This window comes from Xenopus laevis, chromosome 8S (genome assembly GCF_017654675.1).
Source record: "Xenopus laevis strain J_2021 chromosome 8S, Xenopus_laevis_v10.1, whole genome shotgun sequence".
Taxonomy (NCBI): Eukaryota; Metazoa; Chordata; class Amphibia; order Anura; family Pipidae; genus Xenopus; species Xenopus laevis.
Genome location: NC_054386.1, coordinates 48,001,200 through 48,016,811, shown reverse-complemented (window position 1 = coordinate 48,016,811; position 15,612 = coordinate 48,001,200).

Genomic DNA, 15,612 nt, shown 5'->3' with positions numbered 1-15,612 from the left:
CGCATCCTTCTCTCCCTGCCCCGCCCTCCCGGCCTTCTCTTCTGCAGGACGCGCGCCTTTTTTCTCTGGTGGAACGCACTTGCGTTCCATCACCCTTCCACCCCTCGCACTTCCGCTTCCGCTCCCTTCCCGCCAGACGCGACCGGCTCTCTCTCGGCACAGTCTGCTCCGGATTCCTCTACGACCAGGTAGCGCACAATTTTCTAAGCTCAGGGCGAGCGGTTTCTATATATATTCTCCGCTCCTCCATTACGCATCCTCACACGCTGCCTCCCATTAATGCGGCTGGCTTCTCCCAACAGCGCACTGTCTATACTTCTTGTGCTGGGATAATATTTACACCCTTCTTAGCCCCTGATGTTTTACACGTCCTCTTTCCCTTACATACACTGAGGTCCCTGGTGTGTTGGGATCTAACCTTGTGTCTACGGCAAGGCACAAAAATCTACTTCCCTGGCTATTATTTATTTATGTATATTAGATATATATATATATTTTGTATAGACAGACAGGGCATGTAATACATGTATCTTATACCCCTTCTATGCCTTCTGATTATGGCTACGTGTTTGTGGATGACTATGCTTATATTTTATGGGCTGCTTACTAAGGGCTACTGCATTACAGAGTAAATGGACCCCCTGGGCTACCATTCATACTTCTGTTGTTTTCTCCACAGACCACACCTGCCTGGAGAAGTGCCCACAGCCATACCTCTGCTTCGGCTAGGAGGTCGATTCCCCTGCCTCATATTTAAAAAAAAAAAAAAAAAAAAAAAGGGTTTTTACTCCGTTTATTGGATCTTGCCTCTTACTCCTACAGTTCCCAAGAAGGAGCAATATGGCTAACAAGACAGATGAGCCCAGGACCTCCAAGTCCTCAGCTCTAACTCACCCGCATGTCTCCTTTTTAGCCTGCTCAAATTGTAAAACGAAATTTTCTTCAGCCTCGTCTGAATCATTGTGTGGGGCCTGCGGAAACTCCGAATTACCTACTCTACCTCAGGCTAGTACTTCGGACCCAGATCTCCTTAGGGCTATTTCCCTCTCACTTGCAGGCATTCAACATTTGGCCCGCATCCCCGAGACCCTAGACAAGGTGCTGGAGCACTTATCCCAACCTTCTCAACACCGCCCGGGGAAATCAAAACGCCCAGCCCTTTCACCTCCGGACTCCCCCGGAGAACTTCTTTCTCCATCCGACGAGGAAGGTCAGGTCCCATCAGACGAGGACTCCGATCAGGAACTCCCTGATCCTGACATTGACACTCCCAGAACTCAAGGGGAAGTGGAAGGCCTTATTCAAGCAGTACTCAACACGCTAAACATTGAGGAAGATTCTCCCTCCATCGAGCCAGCAAAGAACATCTTTAAGCGTCACAAGAAAAGCTCATGCCTTTTCCCTGCATACGAACAGCTTGACGAAATCATCAAGTCCCAATGGAAAAACCCTGATCACAGAGTGCAAATTTCCAAACGATTCACCCAGACATATCCTTTTCCGAAGGAATGCATTGATCTCTGGTCTTCACCTCCTGCGGTGGATCCCCCAGTTTCCAGATTATCCAGGAATACCACCATCCCTGTTGCCGACGCGGCCGCTTTCAAAGACCCCATCGACAAGCGCCTCGAGGGTTTCTGCAAGTCCTCATTCACCGCCTTGGGCTCGGCCTTCCGGCCCATCTTTGCTATCGCCTGGGTGGCTAAGGCCATGGAGGTCTGGGTGGAACAGGCGGCACAGCTCATAGGATCCGAAGATCCAACTACCGACAACATCCTTTCCAAGATAGCAGACGCCACTACCTACATCGGGGACGCAGCACTCGATGCGGCAAGGATGGTGGCTCAAGCTTCAGCCCACTCCGTAGCCGCTCGCAGATATTTGTGGCTAAAGTCATGGTCTGCTGACCTAACCTCCAAACGCTCTCTCGTCAGCATTCCTTTTCAAGGTAAACTCCTCTTCGGGGCCGAACTGGATAAAATCATTTCTCAAGCGACTGGGGGAAAGAGCACGCTACTTCCCCAAACCAGACCCAAGAGACCCCCCTTCAAAAGGAGACCCTTTTTTCGGCCCTTCAGACAAGGACAAAGGTCGAAGACGCAATCAGATAAGTCCACCTCCAACTTTCGCTCCCGCTTTCAAGGAAAACAGAGACAACCCTGGTCTTCCTCCAAGCCCACCTCCAAGCCTTCCCAAGATAAACCCCACACCGCATGAAGGTGTGCCCCCTCCCGAAGGGATTCCCTTAGGAGGTCGACTCAAGTCCTTTCGAGAGTTTTGGCACAACAAAATTCGGGACCAGTGGGTCCTTCGGGTGGTTTCCCAAGGACTTTTGATAGACTTTTTACACACGCCCCCTCACAGATTTTTCGTATCCAGGTTGCCGGCCAAGGTTCCCGACAGAACCAAATTCCTTTCCGTCATACAAGACCTGGCCATGGAGGGCACCATTCAACCCGTCCCATCACACTCCAAGGGAAGGGGCTACTATTCCAACCTCTTCATGGTCCCCAAAAAAGACGGCTCGCTCAGACCTGTCCTAGACCTGAAGGATCTCAACCCATTCGTCAAAAGGTGCCATTTCAAAATGGAGTCAATACAGTCAGTTCTTGCCTCCATGGAAGAGAACGAGTTCATGACAGTCATAGACATCAAGGAAGCATATCTCCATATTCCCATTCATCCAGCTCACCACTGCTTCCTCAGATTTTTTGTGGACGGAAATCATTGGCAGTTCGTGGCGCTGCCATTCGGCCTTTCGTCGGCCCCACGCACCTTCACCAAGGTCATGGCGGCAGCATTGGAAGACCTCCGACTCAAAGGCATCACCGTTATTCCCTATTTAGACGATCTCCTCGTCAAGGGTCAGTCCGCCTCTCTGGCTCATCTGCACACATCTCAAGTTCTCCAGACCCTGACATCTCTGGGCTGGACGATCAACTTCAACAAGTCGAACCTCCACCCGACTCAATCCATACAGTACCTCGGCCTGATATTGGACTCCAGACAGGGGAGAGCATTTCTGCCGCAGGACAAGGTCCGGACCCTCCAGACTCGGATCAGATCTCTCATGGGATCCAACAAGGTTACCCTTCGATCGGCGATGCAGACGCTGGGCACGATGGTGGCATCCTTCCCGGCCATCCCGTATGCTCAATCCCACACCAGACCACTTCAACGCACCATCCTGCTACACCAGCGCAGGGACCGAGTCAACCTCGATCGCAAGATTCCCATTCCAAGTCGTGTGCTTCTCTCTCTCCATTGGTGGCTTCAACCAATTCGAACGACGGGGGGAAAACCCTTTCCCCCCCATCACTGGAAGATTCTCACCACAGATGCCAGTCTTCGTGGGTGGGGAGGTGTCATAGACCAAACCACTGTACATGTTCTCTGGACTCTAGAGGAACGGAGGCTACCCATCAACCTTCTGGAGCTCAGAGCGATACGCTACTCCCTGGAACACACGGCGACAGTACTCCAAGGCCACCCCGTGCGAATCCAGTCCGACAACGTGACAGCCATGGCCTACATAAACCATCAAGGCGGCACCAGAAGTCTGGCGGCCCTCAGGGAAGCTCAGGAGATTCTAACTTGGGCGGAGAACAACGTCCCCGCCATCTCGGCGGTCCACATACCCGGGGTGGACAATTGGTTGGCAGACTACCTGAGCAGAGAAACGATCGATCACGGGGAGTGGAGCCTCCATCACGAGGTGTTCCAACTCATTGTGGCAAGGTGGGGCCTGCCAGACATCGACCTTATGGCGTCCAGGTCCAACCGGCAGGTTCCATGCTTTGTCTCCAGGAGCCTCGACCCCTTGGCTCACGCAGTAGACGCCATAGTGATTCCGTGGAGCTTCTCCAGGGTTTACATCTTCCCCCCTCTGGCACTCCTACCAAAGGTGATAAAAAAGATAAAAAGAGAGGGAACTCTGACCATCTTGGTGGCGCCCTTCTGGCCCCGCAGGGCCTGGTTCGCAGATCTCATCGCCATGGCCGCGGACAGACCCTTCCATCTTCCTCAACGGTCAGACCTCCTCACTCAGGGTCCGGTTGCCCACCCGAATTCTCGTCTCTGGGATTTAACGGCGTGGCTCTTGAGGCCTTGATTCTACGAGATTCGGGAGCACCCCCTGATGCGATTCCCACCATGCTGCGAGCACGCAAGCCTGTTTCCGCAAGGATATACCACCGTGTTTGGAAAGCCTTCATTTCATGGTGTGAGCACGGAGCCATAACTCCTCAAAAGGCACGAGTCAAGGAGGTCCTCTCCTTCTTGCAGGACGGTCTTTCGAAGGGCTTAGCCCTCAGCTCCCTCAAGGTGCAGGTTTCGGCCTTGTCTATTCTCCTGCAATGCAAGCTGGCCCTTAACCCACAAATCCAGACTTTTCTACAAGGTGCGACTCGTATCATCCCTCCGTATCGCTGCCCTGTGCCCCCGTGGGACCTCAATTTGGTGCTATCAGCCTTACAAGCGGAACCCTTCGAACCACTTGATCAGCTTCCTCTGTCTACACTCACCGAGAAGGTGTTGTTCCTGTTGGCGATCACGTCCGCTAGGAGAGTTTCGGAACTCGCGGCTCTCTCCTGTAAATCGCCTTTCACAGTCGTTCACATGGATAAAGTGGTGCTTCGACCTACTCCAGACTTTTTGCCTAAGGTGGTATCTGCATTCCACTTGAACCAGGACATTGTTGTCCCTTCCCTTCCCTGTGTCCAAATCCCAAAGGTCCGATTGAGCACAAGCTCCACACTCTGGATGTTGTCCGAGCTGTTTCATTCTATCTGAAAGCCACAGAGCCTGTTCGTCGGACTGATGCGCTCTTCATTCTCCCTGATGGCCCCAAAAGGGGCACCAAGGCCGCCAAGACGACTTTAGCCAAGTGGATCCGGTCCGTCATTTCCAGAGCATACGCTGTCAAGGGCAAGGATCCTCCAATCAAGGTTCGGGCTCACTCCACTCGCTCCCTCAGCACTTCGTGGGCTTTTCGTCACCAAGCTTCAGCGGATCAGATCTGTAAAGCGGCCACATGGGCATCCCTTCATACCTTCACTCGCTTCTACAGGCTCCACACGCATGCTTCAGCCGATGCTGCCTTTGGGAGGAAGGTGCTCAGTGCTGTTGTTAGCTAGACACCTACCATGCAGTGTCCCACCCTTTTGGGAGCTTTGGGACGTCCCCATGGTGCCTGTGTCCCCCAATTAGGCAAGAGAAAGAGAGATTTTTGTACTCACCGTTAAATCTTTTTCTCTTGTCCTATATTGGGGGACACTGTTTTTTCACGGTCACCGTGACGTTTTTTCCTTTATGTTGGTTGTTCCATTTTTCTAATGTTTAGTTCTGAGGGTGTTATTTTTGATTCCTCTTCTGTCTTGGGCTGCTTTGCTCCTTCTTCGGTTGAAACTGAGGATTGTAGGAGGAGGCAGGGGATGAAGCCCAGAGCAGGAGGAGGAGTCTTATTTTGCAACATAGTGTCCATCTCCAGCTGCAGGATCTTCATCCCCATGGTGCCTGTGTCCCCCAATATAGGACAAGAGAAAAAGATTTAACGGTGAGTACAAAAATCTCTCTTTAACCTGCTTAATAGTATCAGTAGAACACGGAAATACCATCTGGTCACGAAAAAATATAGAAAAAGGAGACATTCAGCAATATGAAACATAAACCAAACCATCAACAACAACAATATTAAGAAGCCCAGTCTGAGGCCAAGAGGCCTGCGATTGGCCTCAGTAGACTTCTTCATGGGAGGTCACGTTAACTCCACAGGTCTTACCCTTGTACCATAATATGAACTAACCCAAAATGCAGGATTACAAAAAAAAAAAAAAAATATTAAAAAAATGAAAATAGAAAAACAGCATTATATGCATAAGTACTCAGATGGTTCTGTAACTGAATTATACATCTGCAACACTCAAACGAGCTGTAGCACATAGAGAGAAAAGAAGGGGGAAAAAAAAAAAAGGGGGGGGAGGGGGAACCTGCAATCCACATATAGGCCCATAAGGTAGTCCAGGGAAAAACCTCTTGTTTAAATGACAAGGACTTCCTTCATCACAATTAAGTCGGCGAAGAATGTCTAGGCGCCGGGCTATCAGCCAAAGCCTTCTTGTTACTTTCTCGGACTCTCTGCCATATTGGCGAAATCGGAAGTTGAAGGGGTCGTTGACTGGATTCCGGACCTGATTGTGAATTCCTAATCAGGGGTTCCATTAAACCAAGCCGACAAAGTTCCTCAATGCCTTGATCCAGATCAGATAAAGTATAACCTTTATTGTTATACAGGAAAAACAAGCGAAATGGAAAAAGCCATCTGTAGCTTATTTTATTGTGTTGCAGCGCCGTAACAATAGGGGAAAACGACTTACGTTTTTGCAAAGTAGTCAGAGATATATCCGCAAATATCTGGAAAGAATGCCCCTCATATTGTAACTGTTGCGCTGTTCTGGCAGCTTGTAATATTTTCACCTGAATAATATCTCTAGCTGGACCCTCCTTAGCCTTTGGCCGAAGAGCCCGATGAATCCTATCACATTCCAATCGCTCAGTAGACAGATCTGGTAGTAAAGTTGTAAATATTACATGAACAACTTGTATATCCACCACCGATTCCGGTATTCCCCGGATACGTATATTATTCCTCCGAGATCTGTTATCCGCATCTTCAATTTTATCCAAGGCCTCTTTCAGTTGGGACTGTAGAAGAACAATATCCTGTTCATGAGCGTCCAGAACCGTTACAACATCATCTATTTTATGTTCCAAAATATCAGTCCGTTGGCCTAGATCATGAATTTGAGAAGATATCTTTTCAGTTATGTTATCCGCAGTTTTAGATAATTCCTGTTGCAAAAGTACCATAAATTTGTCAAAGATTTCCGTTTCTTCCGACGACGTCAACTGTCGTTGAGATGGAGCTAGCTGGGATTCAGGGCCTGACCAGGAATCGTCCTCCGACAGCCTCGGAGCACGTCTCGTAGCTTGTGGCATAGTTAAATAAGCCTCAACCGTACGCGCTGGTTTCTGTACGTTAGGCGGTGCCCCTTTGTGATACCTCGGTTGCCTTTTGCTGGCCATTAATCAAATGTGCTGGGCTCCAACTACCGTTGAGCTAAATATCTCAGGTTAGTCTTGTCCAAAATGTGAGTTAAATTGGGATCCGGAACCTGTGGATGAGGAGCGATCTCAATGCGCAGCCATCTTCGATTTTTTTTTTTTTAAACAATATAACCGGTAATTCTGGTCCGAAAGAAACCTTGGCAAACCGCTAACACCTCCTCTAAAAAACGGGAGGGACTTACTGCACTGACAGTACGGGCCCAGGAGAAAAGGATTTACCGGTAAGAAAATCCAGTTTTCCCAGGGCAGCCCGTCCTGTCAGTGCAGACGTATGGGGACGTTCAAAAGCCGTCTTCCCATAAAAACAGAGGGAGGGAGAATTTAAGGAGGTACTACTGCCTGCAGCACCTTTCTCCCAAAGGTTGCCTCTGCTGAGGCGAAAATATTGAGCCTATAGAACTTTGCAAAGGTGTGAACTGAAGACCATGTTGCTGCTTTGCAAATCTGTTCTGCTGTGGCACAATTCTTCAGTGCCCATGATGTACTGACGGCCTTCGTAGAATGAGCTTTGACAGGAAACAGTGGCCGTTTTGAAGATTGTTTGTAAGTGTAGGGATGTGAAAATCTTAGACACCCTTACACTTTACAGACAGGCACATCCCTAGTAATATGGACACCTTAGTGGGTCCTTATGGGGACTTTGTGCTTATGTAACCCCTGCAGTTTACACAGTGTACTCTAGAGGCACTGTGCCAGAGTATAAAAGGTTTAGGAACCATGTGCTCTGGGTCCATTGCTTTAGCCCAACCAAGCAGGCTGGAAGGGAATGGGTAGTGCTGACCCAAGGCGCCTTGGCCCTAGTAATTAGACAGCTATACTCGTTTTATAGATCGCTCTAGGAGTGGTAGAGAGGTTATTTAGTTGAGCAGCTCAAGGCTCCGCCGAGGAGATTAGAGGGATTAAGATCCCAGGGTATTACTGAAACGAGTAAGGAACCAAGTGTTGAGATAGGGATGTCAGGAGTTCCCCTAGTGTGCCACTGGAAGATATCCTGAAAACGGGCCATCACATGCTGTCAACTTACTCTCTGCTGTATATTCCCTAGCCTGTGGGGATTCAGCCTATATGTGCTGTGAGTATATGCTTCCTTTATGCTGCTGTGTATGTTCTATACTCCATTGTGGATAAATGTGCTAAATGATCTCTGTGCTATTGTTCAATAAATACTGTTCTTTGTTCAACTGTTAAAGAACTACTGGCGCCCATCATTGTGCTATCGTATCAGGTTACAGTTACACTACACCCTTGCCTCCACCCCGCTGCGAGGGCTTACCCCTGAGAAAGAGAGCTCATCGGTGGTCTCAGCCCACCAAGGAAAGTAGCTTAAACTGTCCTAGCACAAGTCAGTTTACTATAGCGCTACATAAGCAAAATTAATCACTTCAACTAACCATCTTGCTATCGTTCTCTTGGAAGCAGCTTGTCCTCTCCTTGGCTGCCCATAAAAACAAAGAGAGTTTCTGATTTTCTAAAAGCTGTACGGTTAGAGTAATATTTTAATGCCCTAACCACATCCAGAGTATGTAGACGTTTCTCTGCCTCGTTCTGTGGATTGGAGAAATCCAATACACTGCAGCACACTGTAGTTTGTGTAAAATTCAGAAGTGTACTTTATTGGCTCAAATATGAGCAGACATGTGGCAACGTTTCGGGCCTCGCAGGACCCTTTCTCAAGCCTGTGGATTGGGACATAGAGATAGCAGTACTATATCCTGGTTCAGGTGAAACTGACACCACTTTTGGTAAAAAGGATGGTATAGTCCTAAAGACTACTTTATCCTTGTGGAAAACCATCCAAGGTACTTTCAATGAGAGTGCTTGCAACTCGGAAACTCTTTAGCTGAACAAATCGCTAGACTACTTTCCATGCTAAAAATTTGTCTGAACATTCTGCTAGAGGCTCAAAAGGAGGCCCTTGTAACACCTTTAGCACCAGGTTGAGATCCCATGGTGGGGTGGGATCTCTATACGGAGGCCTGATATGCATAACTGCTTGAAAAAATTGTTTCACTTCAGGTTGAATGGCCCATTGAAACTGAAAAAGCACAGATAATGCCGACGTCTGTGATTTTAGTGCTCCAATGCTAAGACCCTTGTCAAAACCTCCTTGGAGGAAATGGAGGAATTGTTGAATGGAGCAATTTCTGCAAGAAATTCTGTTCTCACTACACCAAGACTAGAATATTGACGAGGTTCTGTGGTAAACTTTAACCATAGAAGGTTTCCTTGCTCTAACTAAGGTCTTAATAACTTCCTCTGAGAAACCTCTGTCTCTCCAGATCTGGGCCTCAAGTCCCATGACGCTAAGCGTAACATTTGCAAGTTGTGATGTCTGACTGGTCCCTGCAGCAGCAGATCTGGACGCAGTGGAAGTCGCCAAGGTGGTGAGGCTGACATGTTCACCAAGTCTGCGTACCATGCTCGCCGAGGCCAATCTGGTGCTACTAGGATTGCTTGAACTTGCTCTTGACGAACCTTCCTTATTACTCTTGCCAACAATGTTAATGGTGGAAATAGATAAACCTTCGTGAACTTCCATGGAATGACTAAGGCATCTGTTACCTCTGCCCTTGGATCGCTTGTTCAGTACCGTGGAAGCTCGTTGTTTCTGTGTGATGCCATGAGATCTATCTCTGGCTTTCCGAATTTCTGTAACAGGAGCTGGAACACCTCTGGATGGAGAGCCCACTCAGCCTGATCAAACTTGTTTCTGCTGAGATAATCGGCCTCCCAATTTTCCACTCCTGGGATGTAAATAGCAGACAAGATTGAGTTCTGACTTTCTGCCCATTGGAATATTCTGGAGACCTCGTTCATTGCCGCTTGACTCTTTGTGCCTCCTTGATGGTTGATATAGGCCACGCATCCGTATTGGACAATTTCTTAGCAGGTGTGACCAAACTCTTAGCTCTCTGTAAACTGCTCTCAACTCTAGCACATTTATGTGCAGCCGAGACTCCTTCTGCAGCCATTCTCCTTGGCATGTCTTGTCGTTCATTGCTGCCCCCAGCCCGATAGGCTGGCGTCTGTGCTGATTACTGTCCAAGGTGGCAGTGACCACAGACAGCCTCTCGCGACATTTCTCTCCTTTGTCCCCCACCTCAGTTCTTCCTTTAGACTGTTTGTGAGTGGAATGTTCTGAGACAGATCTTTGTGATCTCTGTTCCAATGAAACAGAAAATGCCTTTGAAGCGGTCTCAGATGAAACCATGAGTAAGCAACCGCCTCCAGAGTTGACACCATCAACCTTAACAGCCTTAAGTAGTCTTCTGCTGTGGGCTGCATCATTCGCAGAAACCTTAGGATTGTAACCCTGTTACCTTGTTGTTTGGTAGTGCCACCATTCTTGTCCTGGAATTGAACTGCATTCCTAGAAACCTGATTGATTGACTTGGTAACAAGTTGCTTTTCTTGACATTGATTAGCCACCCGAAGTGACGAAGCGTACTGAGCATTTGACGCGTCTGTTCCTCTGCCAATTCCGCCACAGGGGACATAATGAGGATGTCATCTAAGTATGGAGTTACTTTTATTCCTTCTGTTCTCAGAATGGCTATCACTGGGGCCAACACTTTTGTAAACACCCGAGGTGCCGTGGTCAATCCAAACGGTAGGGCTCTGAACTGGAAGTGATTTTGGCCCACCGCAAACCGTAGGTATTTCTGATGATCCAGATGTATCGGTTTATGCAAGTACGCCTCCTGCAGGTCGATGGTTGTCATAAAGTACTGTGGCTCCATGGCATTGATCACTGATCTTAGCATCTCCATCCTGAACCTTTGTTTTTTTTACATGAATATTTAAAGGTTTGAGATTCAGAACGGGCCTGTAACTTCCTCCCTTCTTTTCCACCAAAAACAAATTTGAATAAAAACCTCAACCTGAATTGGTGAGGAACTTCTACAATAACAATTTGAAATGCAGTTTAGCAATCTTTTTCTTTTTATTGGATTGCGTGGTAGAGAAGAAGGGAAGGAAAGGATTAGAAGGGAAACCCTTCTTACTATGTAGAGTGGCCATTCGTCGTGAATGAGCTTTTCCCACACCGGATAGAAACGTAGAAGTCTCCCGCCAACTGCTTCAGATCCACCCGGTGCTTGATGACCTTCATGCATCTGAGGTCTTTGGCACGTTGGGCTTTCTAGTTTGCTTGTTCTGGCTGGGCCAAGTTGTTCTCTTACGTGCCGCGTAGTTTGATGAACTGGACTGGTTATATGACCTAGACCCCCACGACCGATTTGATTGTCTTTGAAACTGATCCGGACTATTTTTCCTCCCTTGTGGTAGAAAAGTGCTTTTTCCAACCGTCACTTCTGAAATAATTTGTTTCAATTCAGGCCCAAAAAGATGCTCCCCTGAATACGGCAGTGAAATCAATCGACCCTTTGATGCATTGTCATCTGACCTGTGCCTAAGCCATAGAGCCCTTCTAGTTACCACCGCATTATCCGATGATCTTGCTGCCAATCTAATAATTTCCATCGCTGTCTCGCCTAAAAAATCAAACACTGTGGCTATTCGATTGAGTTCAGCTGTGAGGAACGAATCCTGTGTATAATGCTGTAACAGTTCTTGCGTCCAGAACTTTGCAGTACGTGCCAGACCTGACGCTGCCGTAGCCGGTCTAAAAATTGCCATTGTACTCACACACCCTCTTTTGAGTGCATTCTCCATATGCTTATCCATTGGGTCTCTGAATGCCATGGCATCTTCAGTAGAAAGAGTAGTAAACTTAGTAGACAACCTAGAAACCACTGAATCAATTACTGGTGGCTTATCCCACTTAGGTTTATACTCATCAGGAACAGGATATTCAGAAAAAAATCTCTTACTGACATTCATCCTCCTTTCCGGATGATTCCACTCCGAATCAATCGTTTGCGTAATAGATCTAAACACCAGGAAAGCACTTTTGCTTTTTTGGTTGCAAACCTAACACTCTATCCGCTTTAGAAGCAGCCGTAGTTGTATCTTTTATCTCTAGCGTCTGCAGCATATCTCTTAGAAGACGTTTTACTTGCACCTGCTGGACAAAAACGGGCCCCTCTGAATCAGAATCTGATGAATAAGATTCCGTAGAATCCTGCAACTGGGCTGAACTTCTGGATCTATATAGATCTGAGCTAAGAGATGACGAAGAGGAAGATCTATGTCTCCTTTTTGAAACTGTGTGCTGCTGAAGTGACTGATGAACTGCCACTTTTACCCACTTAATCAGCTCTGACAACTGCTGCTGTTGAGAAAATGAAAGACCTGTAAATGCTTCCTCCCTTATGGTCGAGTCCTCCTCAGCTGATTGACCTATGGGTTATTGTTGTGGTAAGGGACAGGCTTCCTGCGTTAGCATGGTAACTGGCTCAGGCAACATGAATGGAACCGCCTCTGGATCAGAGCTTACATTAACACTCATCCCCCTTATTTATTGATAAATATCCTCTGGAGGAGGGCTGGCCGCTTTAAGAGATAGCTTAGTGCTTCTAGACTTAGCCTTGCACTTTCTTGCTTTCTCCTTGTCCCCCTGAGGCATGTCCTTAATTAAAGGGATCCTGTCATCGGAAAACATGTTTTTTTCAAAACACATCAGTTAATAGTGCTACTCCAGCAGAATTCTGCACTGAAATCCATTTCTCAAAAGAGCAAACAGATGTTTATATATTCAATTTTGAAATCTGACATGGGGCTAGACATTTTGTCAATTTCCCAGCTGCCCCTGGTCATGTGACTTGTGCCTGCACTTTAGGAGAGAAATGCTTTCTGGCAGGCTGCTGTTTTTCCTTCTCAATGTAACTGAATGTGTCTCAGTGAGACATGGGTTTTTACTATTGAGTGTTGTTCTTAGATCTACCAGGCAGCTGTTATCTTGTGTTAGGGAGCTGCTATCTGGTTACCTTCCCATTGTTCTTTTGTTTGGTTGCTGGAGGGGAAAAGGGAGGGGGGTGATATCACCCCAACTTGCAGTACAGCAGTAAAGAGTGATTGAAGTTTATCAGAGCACAAGTCACATGACTGGGGGCAGCTGGGAAATTGACAATATGTCTAGCCCCATTTCAGATTTCAAAATTGAATATATAAAAATCTGTTTGCTCTTTTGAGAAATGGATTTCAGTGCAGAATTCTGCTGAAGCAGCACTATTAACTGATTCATTTTGAAAAAAATTTTTTTCCCATGACAGTATCCCTTTAAGTCTAGCAACGTGTCCGATAATTCCAGAACAGATAGTGAGTTGCAGGAATTCCCCCCCTGCACCAACTCACTCCGCATCCACTGAATTAGCCTTCTTTCTGCAAACAAGAATAACTCCCCTCTGTGAAAAACATGCACCAAAACTTTAGTGCGTCATAACCATGCGCCTCTGGCACTTTTACGCGCCTGCGCACAACCTCTGAACCTCCCACGAAAAATCACGAGAAGATGACACAGAGGCATGCGCCGCAACAGTGCGATGACGTAAACGCGCCTCTTGCGTTCCACGGAGCTGAATCTCCCCACATCTCTTTCCCTCCTCTCCTTTCCGCCCCGTGCTCCCCTTAGGAGTTGCAGCAGCATCTCCTAGAACTGGACGAATCCAGCACTGCGCACAAGCTGCCTGTAATGTGGGCTTATCAAGGTAGCGGAGGGAGGGAGACAAGAAATGGCAAACACTCCCACACCAGGGACTCAAACCCTAGAATGGGAGGGAAGGGGGGGGCGCAGCAATTGTCCAACCGGACTCAACTGTGCCTGCCAGTCTGCAGGCCATGGCAAAGCCGATCCTTGTTTTAAGATGCGGCTGTATCTCTCCATACTGGCAATCCATCCCCTTCCACAAGAAGGGGGACATCACCATCCTCTTCTTGCCTCCTGGGCCTGGCTGACTGGGCGCGAAATTACCCTACCTTAGGGTATATTTGGACACACAGATTTTAAAAACTCCCCACTTGGCAGACTCAGCTGGCAAGGAGGGGGAGTCCCTACCCAGTCCCCTAGGGAATGGACACATTCCCTGGAAAATAAAACTAAAAGCACTAACTATTCTAACTATTTACAAGGTGAATAACCCCTGGTCCTACCTCCTAATCAGGACAAAAGTAAAAAACTGAAGAGGCAAGGCCAGAGCCGGATAATTAAGGGAGATGGCGGAGCTTAAAGGCTTAAAGTTTTTTCTTTTGTCCTGCCTCCGGAGTGACAAACATAATTGTTACAGTGTAATAAAAAGTTTATAGAGATACTATCTTACCCTACACGAAGGGGGGGGGAAGAGGAAGATGGGATCAGTATCTATCCCTGTGGCTTATCTGCACTAGAAGAGCCGGAATTCTGATTTAAAAATCATAATTTGGGTTCTTTAACTTACCAGGAGTGGCTTTTTGCCACCCCTGGCAACCTGCATGCTGCTGCTGCCTGAGGTGAGTTTCTCAACTCGCCTCATGGCAGCAGCGCCCCTGGAAGGAGTATTGTGCGCACAGCAGTTACTGTACTGTATTGCTGGTCCATCTGAATGTTATACCCATTTATGTTCTCAGGGCAACTCAGATGGGTGCAGAGGCAAGCCTACTACACAGGCCGCAGATACAGCACACACTCCGGCATCAGATCATATTTTTCACAGCTTATGTCGTGGATTCAATCCACAATTAATACATCCATCAGGCAAGCAGTCTCAGCACAATCAGTAATGGAGAGTATTAAATGGAAATGTTCTTCTTCTCACAGGATTGTGACTCTCAGTACTACCAATCTTCGGGTGTAGTTCTACAGAGGATCACTCCAGTGATGCAGAGAAACCATCTAGGCAGCCAGACTAAGAATATACTCAGAGAGAGTATATTCTGGAGATCAAGTAAGAACAGATTACTGTCACGTCCGACACCCAATACCAGAACAAATGCCAAGCACCCTGGTCTCGGCTCGGCTTCACCAGTAGTGTGACCACCGTTGTAGTCAATACTGTGACTACAACTGAGACTCTAATATGCAAATTTCAGGAGCATGCTCAGATTGTAACACTGCTTTGAGTATTCTACCCAGAATGCCTTGTTTAAGTAAACTCCTCCACTAGAAGTATAAGGAGATTTCCCTATCTTGTCCCCTGCTGGTAAAGTCATTATGCAAATGAAGGGCACACTAACTTCCAGTAGGTGGCAGCACTACTGTACAGCAGCTAACACAGAGGTTTGGCTGATTTGAAAATAGCTTAGAAGGATTGATAAGCAACAAGGAATTTCAACTGAGCATGTGCTAGATTTCAGAGCTCCAGTTGGCTGGGAAGATATAGGTAGGTGGAGCCAGTGAAATCCAAGATGCCTACCTCAGCTAGAACTGCAGGGGAGATAGGGGAGATCTTGCAGAAGGTATAGTGAGCTGATCATTTACATTATACAAACAATTCTAACTGTTTTAAAAATTGGATTTCTTGAACTTTCACATAGTGTATTTACTTAGTAAATGATTTTGGTCATGATTGATGCCCTTTAAGCGTGATTTTCAAAACACAGTGGCCATCTTGA